The sequence below is a fragment of the Solanum lycopersicum genome, chromosome 3, assembly GCF_036512215.1.
Source record: "Solanum lycopersicum chromosome 3, SLM_r2.1".
Classification (NCBI taxonomy): domain Eukaryota; kingdom Viridiplantae; phylum Streptophyta; class Magnoliopsida; order Solanales; family Solanaceae; genus Solanum; species Solanum lycopersicum.
The window spans coordinates 65,486,792-65,495,225 of NC_090802.1; the positions used below are offsets into that span (position 1 = coordinate 65,486,792).

Below are 8,434 nucleotides of genomic sequence, written 5' to 3' on the forward strand. Positions count from 1 at the left end.
ATTTAAGAGTTTGAAAATGGAAGTATTAATAGTATGACGTTTCGATCATTTTAATTTCAGAAGTCAAAATCATAGATTAGTTAATACATAATAGGAAAAAATGAGATTAACTAGCTATTTGAGATTGAAACTTAGTTATTGTGTTCTTGTTACGCTGGCATTAGCTTCGAGTATCTAACAAGAGTCAGAAAAATTGATTGTTACTTGTTAGTATAAAGATAACAATGAAATTTAGAGAATATTATTTAGTTTTTATTAATTCCTACTAGTCTGCTTTAAAAGATTAAACATCTAATAAAGTAAAAAGGTTAGAAAATATTTTGGAATTGTCACTTAATTGACTAATTGAATACTATCGATTAAAAGATGTAGGGCAGTGAATGGGATTGGTCTTTCCTTAATTATAAATTTCGGTGTGGATCCTAAGTATAAAAATATTTTTATAGAGAACGCTTCTACCTGAACAAGTTCCTATTCTGCACAAATTAGAAATTTCAGCTTTAGTACGAGTATCGGACACCAATATTCTTTTTGGGAGGGGGAGGGGGGCAGTGACAATACAGGTAGCTGATGTTGAGATGACAAATCACAAAGATGGTTCAAAATTGAGGAAATTGGTATATATTGAAGGGACAAAAAACACTAGTGTATGACAAGGGTTATCCAGTTTCACTATGGGACCAACAGGTAACAAACAAAAGTTCAGTTTAACTTGACATTTTGGAGAATGGATTATTCAACTATTTAGACATGACCCCAGTGTTGCTTCATGTTAAGAAAATTCTTATATTTAATCATTTGTCAACCTACTAGGTAACAATCTTGATAAGATGTGACATACTCAAATCTCTTTATTCATGCATCTTAAAATTAATTTGAACTTAAAAAATCAAGGTAAGAATATGTATTGATCAGTTAAAACTTTGCGATAATCATGTTTGCAAATACATATATTATGTATATGTTGAGTTGGTACTTCATGTGATTTACACTAAATCATATGAATTGACCATAATTAAGTAATAAGTGAATACACAACATCGCTAATCTGTTATGATAAGTGATAGTAAAAGATATACAAGTATAGTCTCGTAAGTGAAGTCTACGAAAAAGAATGTATGATGTGCCACAAGTTGTGGCCCACAACCTTACTAATCTCCATCTCATAAACGTTTAAATATATTGTTAGTGAAAAAAAAACTTACAAGATAATAAAATTGCAAGATTACAATTGAAAATAAAATGAAGAAAGTAATTTCTTCAGGCTGAAGCGCGGATATCTCACTCTCTTTAAGGAGATTCAAGCCCACTGCAGCAAATGTTTTCACCGGTCTAGCAGTAGTCCTCTTTGACTTGTCCCCTCCAGGATACAACAGCCTTTTTTAAAGTATAACTCAACAACTCTGGACAAGAGTTGAGTCCAAAGCTCCACAAAAAAAGAACACCTCCCTTCAACTAATAAGAACTCTCTTTAGGAGTTACATAGGTTACATAAGTTACAATGGAAGTTACATATGTTACAAAGGGAGTTACATATGTTACATAGGTTACAAAGGGAGTAATGGAGGAATTAAGAATGAAATACATTGATGGATAACCAATGCTAATGGATGATGTAGAAGTTATCCATTCTTATAACTCCAAAATAAAGTAATTTTATGTTAAATATTAATATTAAAATGCTAATAACCTAACATATATAGTTTATGATGAACACTCAATTAATGAAAAGATATATATATATATATATATATATATATATATATATATATATATATGATGTGGCTAGAGATAAGGCTTTGATTGGCCCCTTTTCCCCCTTGAAATGTGTTTTTTCACATTCATGTCCTAAGATAATAAAACATCACATGTCACTAGGAAAATATTTTTGCACTTTGCTTGACCAAGAATAACTATGTGATCTTATTATATTTTGTTTGTCTAGGCATTTATATGTGTGAACTTCTTATTCTACTTACTTTACACGCATTAATGTCACTATTTCCCCATCTTTTATCAATATCATCAGTCATCTACATAGATTTCCACCTAGAATAACTATTTCAATAAAGTAATAAAAATTTAATACAATATGTATAAAAATAAAAGTTATATATTATATACGTACACATTCTTCAACTTGAATCATCCTACAGATTTAATTTCTAATGGCCCCTATTCATTTAATGAAACCTGGAAATAATACCAACAACATTGTCCTCTTATACAATTCTGCCACTTGCAACTAACCCTGACACTCACCAATCTCATCTATCAATTCATCATATAGTAGTGGTACACTAAATAGCAACAACTCTTCAAGCTCAAGTTATGAAGGTTGAGTCACAAACCGTGCCTGGTGGCGTTAGACGCAGAATTTAGACGTCGTGAGTTTTGAATTTGAGAAAATGTATATCCAGGTATATAATAGTCTTTTTTTTTGTACATACTATCTAAGATAATATTCAAAAATTTTAAAGAGTTTTGAATTAAGAAAATGTATATACTTGTCTTTTTTGCACATACTATATAAGATACTATCCAAAACTATTGAATTCAACTGAATTTATAAACCGCCTCTGAACACTACCTCAGAAATGTCATATACTCACAAGGCAAGATGCGAGCCAGTGAGGGAGCTAGGTATAGAGCCAAGGGTTCATCTGAATCTCCGTTAGAGAAAAATTACATTGTTTATATATGATATGAATTGACTTCTTTGTATGTTTACTATACTAGAGACAGACCACATATTACAATGACCAAATAGAAACTGCAGTCAATGAAGATTGCACGAATTGTCTGATACAGAACCAAACCATACTCCAATATGGATAGAGCTCCATCCAAATTTTGTCCAAAATCCTTCACTCGTTCTGTGTCTTTGGCTCTTTCTTCATCAGGAATTACTTCCTTGCGAACTATTCGTGCAATCACTATTGTAAAATCCGTTAGCAACAATATGTAAAGTGGCCTTGAGGCAACAAAGCTATTTGATCTTGCTATACTAAGTGGGATATGGGCATAAGACAGGACAACTAATAACGAAATCATGACAGAACAAATTACTCTTTTGTTCTCCGAAATTAGAATGCAAGAATTGATATCTCTAAGAGAAAATAAACTAAGGAAATTGTCGTGTTTTCTTGAAGCCACATTGGCTGACGATTTTACTTGATCGTCCTGTTTTGCAGATATTTCTTCACTTTGTAAACCAGAAATATCATAATCCTGTGCATCTTCCAAACTAGCTGCAAGATCAACAAAAATCCATGATTTTAGTTTCTTCATTAGCTAAACAAATGATCCCATATTAAATATATGTATATACATATTTCAGCAAATTAAATTCCCATAACAAATGAAAAGAGAGATTATTACAGTACCTGATGATAAATGTGAATGATGAATCTCCATTACATCAAACTTATTTCTCTTTATCTCGAAAGACTTCCAATCTAGAAAATTTAGAAACATAAAAATTAGACCCTTGTTTCTCTGTGCTGCGTGTCATATTCTCCGGGTATGCCTCCTCTACAAACTAGTTGGAGGCTTGTTTCATAATGGGCCCATTTCTCTCTTAGGTGGAGGCCCAATAAAAATGTGATCGGCCTTTTCAAATTACGTGCACAGATAGACAATCTCAACGCCCCCCCTTTTTTTTTTTGCTAGTTTAATCTTGGTATAAATTATAAGAGAAACATAATAATTTCCGTAAATAGTCATTGAACAAAGTACAATTTTGTTCCTAATTTAACTTGGCATCCTAATTGGAAAAATGGCGGAATCGAAGAGGCAAAACCTTCACCTTGGTGGAGGAGAAGAAGCATTCACGCCTTCGACAAGGCTAAGCAAGAAAGAAGTGAACAAGGATGTGCAACAAGACAAGTGGGAATGATCCTCAATTGCTAGAAATGTTGAAGGTTAGGTTCAAAATGAAAGACGTAAGAATAACAAAACTACGAAATGAAGGGTCAAGATTAGAAGCTGGTTAGTGAAGGGCGAGGGTTGAGCAGTGGCGTAGCCACACAGTGGTAACATATTTTGGACACCCTTAGTCAAAAAAAATATCATATATATATATAAGTAAAATGATGTATGAAATGATTAAATAACATATTTTGCACACCCTTAACATAACAAGTTGTTATTTTTGGACACCCATTGTTAAATACCTGGCTCCGCCACTGGGGTTGAGATGAGGGCACGTTAATAGGTGGTTATATAAACTCAACTGAGAGAAAAGCATGGAAAATTTCTGGTATCATTTCTTCCTCACTCTCTCTTCTTCCTTATTTCAAAATTTTGATTTAGTTGTCGTTTATGGGGTATTGCTTAGTTCAGATAGTTTAGTTCATCAGTAGTTGTCCTATTTGGCTTCATTACATCAGCCAACTTCATCAAATCCATATTTGCTTCCTTTCTATTCCCTATTTATGTATTATTTATTTTATTTTTGTTTCTTGTGTAGTTTCATATATCTTTTAGTAGTTGCTAATTAATTTTGTACGTATCAGTTTTTTTTTCTAATCAATCTTATAGGTGCAATAATAATTTAGTTTTGTACGTATCAATTTCTTGCTAATCAATGTGTAATAATAATTTCATGTTGGCATGTCAATTTTATCAAAGTTGAACCAATTTATTTCACTAATTATGTTCATATACGTATAACGTAACGACACTACTACCTATGAATTGTTTTGAATACCTTTGCCATTAAACCTTTGATTCCCGTTTTGTCCCTGTTGACTTGTTCGGTTCAATTTGTATAGTTTCATCCCGTTGGTTTGTTCTTTCAGTTTGTATAGTTTCATCCATGTTGACTTGTTTTACAGTGTTTTGACATTAATTAGTAACTCATTGCAGCTTTTCAAGTACAAAGATTTTGAAGATTGAAAAAGTAAAATCTCACTCTTGTTACTCTTATCGAGACTTTCCAAATTCATGTCGATAAAAGGTGTCGCAATGGTGGTGGAAAAACAATCTATTGTTGTCAGCCTAAGAGAGGTGAATACCTGTTGGAATTCTACCCTCTTGAATTCTTCAAATGAACACGTACAGATAACGTGTTTCTATTTATTTGAAATTTAACAACAAAGAATTCGAACAACACTTTGTATACTTATTTATAAACTTTAAACAATACCACGATTACAAAGCTATGTAACCTAAGAAATTATAAACTCTAATTACTAGAGGAATTATAAACTCTAAGTTCTAGCTACCCAAAGACAAAAAAAAAACCCGGTTTTATATCTTTTAACGTTCTTCAAGTTCTACAACTTGTCAAACAACTCCTACTCACAAGATTGTAATCAAAACTCTTAATTACAATCTTACAGTTTTTCCTCACAAATTGCAACACTCCCAATAAATCTCAAAACTCTCTCAAACCTGTTGATCATGTTTTGATCTTCTCTCTATGTAAGTGCGCAATTTTTGTCAAGCAAGTGCGCAATTTTTGTCAAGCGAAACTATCGATTTAAACTTCAATCCAAAAGCTATTTCAACTAGAAATTCTACTTGTGCTCTGCTTCCTTTTTCTCTTGAAACTTAGAAGCTCACGCGTAGGATTCCTACTTTGTGTGGAACTCTTAATTCAACTCGAACTTGTCTTTGCCACATCTTCAACATAACTTTGCCGCATTTTCAACTCGAACATTCTTGTCTTTGCCACAACAACATTGTTGCTGGAAAGAAATCCTCTTCTCTGTAGTATTTCTTCTCCTGCTTGAACTTGATAAACAACCTTTCCATAAGGTTTGTCCTTAATTACCACAATAGATTGCCTTAAATTTAATTAAGAAAACTTTGTCAATTAAAGAATCCTTCTACGACTGGGATTTCTTCTTGCGTTAGGACTTCTTTTTGTGCTTTGCTTTGAAATAAAGCTTTTCATGTAATTTTCCTTAGGTGATTTATTAGCAAAAGCAGACTCCTCTTTTGAACTTAGTTTTATTGGAACATGTCTGCAACTTTGGCATTCTTCAACATAATCAGCAATATTCTAGCTTTCATTTATCATCAGTAACCTTGCTTGTCTTGCTTCTTCCATAATACAATTTTTGTCATTATTTAAAACATGATACAATTTTTGTCACTTTTCAAAACATATATATTCATGTTTATCTATCAAACCTAATAAGGATTACATTTTTCTTTGTATGAACAATGTGCTTACTTGATAACTAACTTTAATTTTGATTTCTTTCTCTAAACTAATTCATAGGCACTTGCTGATTTGGCAAATTGCGGTCTATGTCTTCGTAAGGGAGAAACGTGTTTTGTAAATTAAGTTAGCATTTGTTGAGAACATTTTAACCTCTGTAGTTTACTTTGAAAACTGATCTGACATATTAGTTAATTAAAGTATTTGATATTCTAAAGTTGATCCAATGAAAAAGGTTATGCCGCATTTTCTTTAGTCAGCATTCATATAAAACTATTTTTTCTTATTGTTTTGAACTCTTTGTTTTTTATGTCGTTTAACGTCTTATACGTACGATCAATTGTGTTATAAAATATTTGTATTTTTAAAAAATTAAATATATACAAAATATTATTTTATTGAAATATGTGATTTTTTCCATTGACAAAAATCGAAATTGGAGAAATATTATCTTCGAGAGAGTATTAATTTAATGAGATTTGATTATAGATAAGATAAATGTAAAACAATTACAATGCTTTTTGGACATATATAATGAAACAACTTACACAGTGAAATATGTATATAGTTGTTAATATCTCATTCAATGCTTATTGAATTTTTGATGATGTCATTATACGTGTTATAGCCAATAATCGGCTGGGTGATCTAAAGCCAAAATTTAGAAAAGAAAATCATGTTTATTTAATTATATATATATATATATATATATATATATATATATATATATATATATTACTCTTATACCTTTAAAAAAATAATGTAATTGATTATAATTTAATAGTTTTTTATTAATTATCAGTATAATTTGTAAAACATAAATAGACATATATAAATTATTATACGTTAAATAACAATACAAATATTTAAATCTCCCTTATTGATTATAGTTTTAAAAAAGTTTTGCAATAGTTTTCAATGGAATCAATTCTTACATAAACTATGGACATCACTTCATTGGATGTATCAATTAGAGAATCTATCTTTTTTACTTATACAATATTCCGTAGTACTTTTCATTGTTACCTTGCATTTAAAGTCAATACAATATTTTTTAAAATATAATTATTTGATAATTTAATTGCTTGAGTTTGAAATTTTTAATAAAATAACTCATAAAATTGAAGAAATTTTTTAACTCATTTTCTATGTTAATCTCCAAATATAAAGAATGAAGTAAGACCATTTTCAACCTACCTCTATTTTACTTTTCATTCTCTATATTTGAAGAGTAAAATAGAGAATGAGTTTCCACACACACTTTAATTCACTCTTTATTCTCCTGGTAGAGTGTGAACAGTAGTTCTCCAAATTTGAACAAATATTATTCACCCTCTTTATTTTACTTTTTGATTATTTTATTGTTATTTTGTTATTTTATAATTAACATACTATTTTTCATATAAGGCCATTAATTTAATATATACTATTTTCATCTTGAATTAATGATGTTTCAATTTCTATTATTTTCGTCACTTTAATATAATTTGATATTAGTATTAATTTTCACTATGAAAAATGTACAAAATTAAAATGATAAGATCAAAATTTTAATTTTGAAACTACAATACATAAAATAATGATTCAAATACTCCTTCCATTCACTTTTACTTGTCACTTATATCTAAAATTGATTTTCATTTTTACTTGTCACTTTTGACATATAAAAAAAAAATCGTATTTTACCCTCAGCATAAAATACTTATTTTTCAAATGATTTTTCATGACATCTTTTAATATGAGATAGCTTTGTAAAAATACCTATATCTATATTTATTTTGTTAATGGGTGTGTCAAGTTAAAGTGTGACACATAAAATGAACGAATGGAGCACAAGATAACAATACAATATATAACATAATAATTTTATCACAAGATAAAAATACAATAATAATATCATAATAATTTTATCACAATTATTTTGTTTGCAATCAATGTCCATTAATTTGTATATTATATAATATTTATTTGATTTATGTCTGAAAAAATAAAAAAATATATATTTAAAAAGTAAAATAGAAAATAAAATTAGAGATAGATTAGATATGGTCTAAAAAGATATTATGCAGACGGAAATGGCACACACGAGAGCCTATTACATGAAATAAATCAGCATAGTAAAAATATCAATTTAATCGCATTATCATAAATACAAGTCCTTTTTTTTCATAGTCCACGAGTTTTCTTTTTGTGTGTATTAACTCATAGTCACAATTAACCTCACACTTAAAAATATAGGATTTACAAAATAGAAAATTGAGA

The 8,434-nt window shown here is 29.6% G+C and overlaps 1 long non-coding RNA gene across 1 annotated transcript; it reads left to right on the forward strand.

Moving 5' to 3' along the window:
• The first annotated feature begins 2,185 nt into the window (after nt 1–2,185).
• On the forward strand, nt 2,186–5,204 carry LOC112941122 (uncharacterized). Its single transcript, XR_003246151.2, has 2 exons — nt 2,186–2,420; nt 4,870–5,204. It is a non-coding gene; the product is annotated as an uncharacterized lncRNA (long non-coding RNA).
• Nucleotides 5,205–8,434: the final 3,230 nt, after the last annotated feature.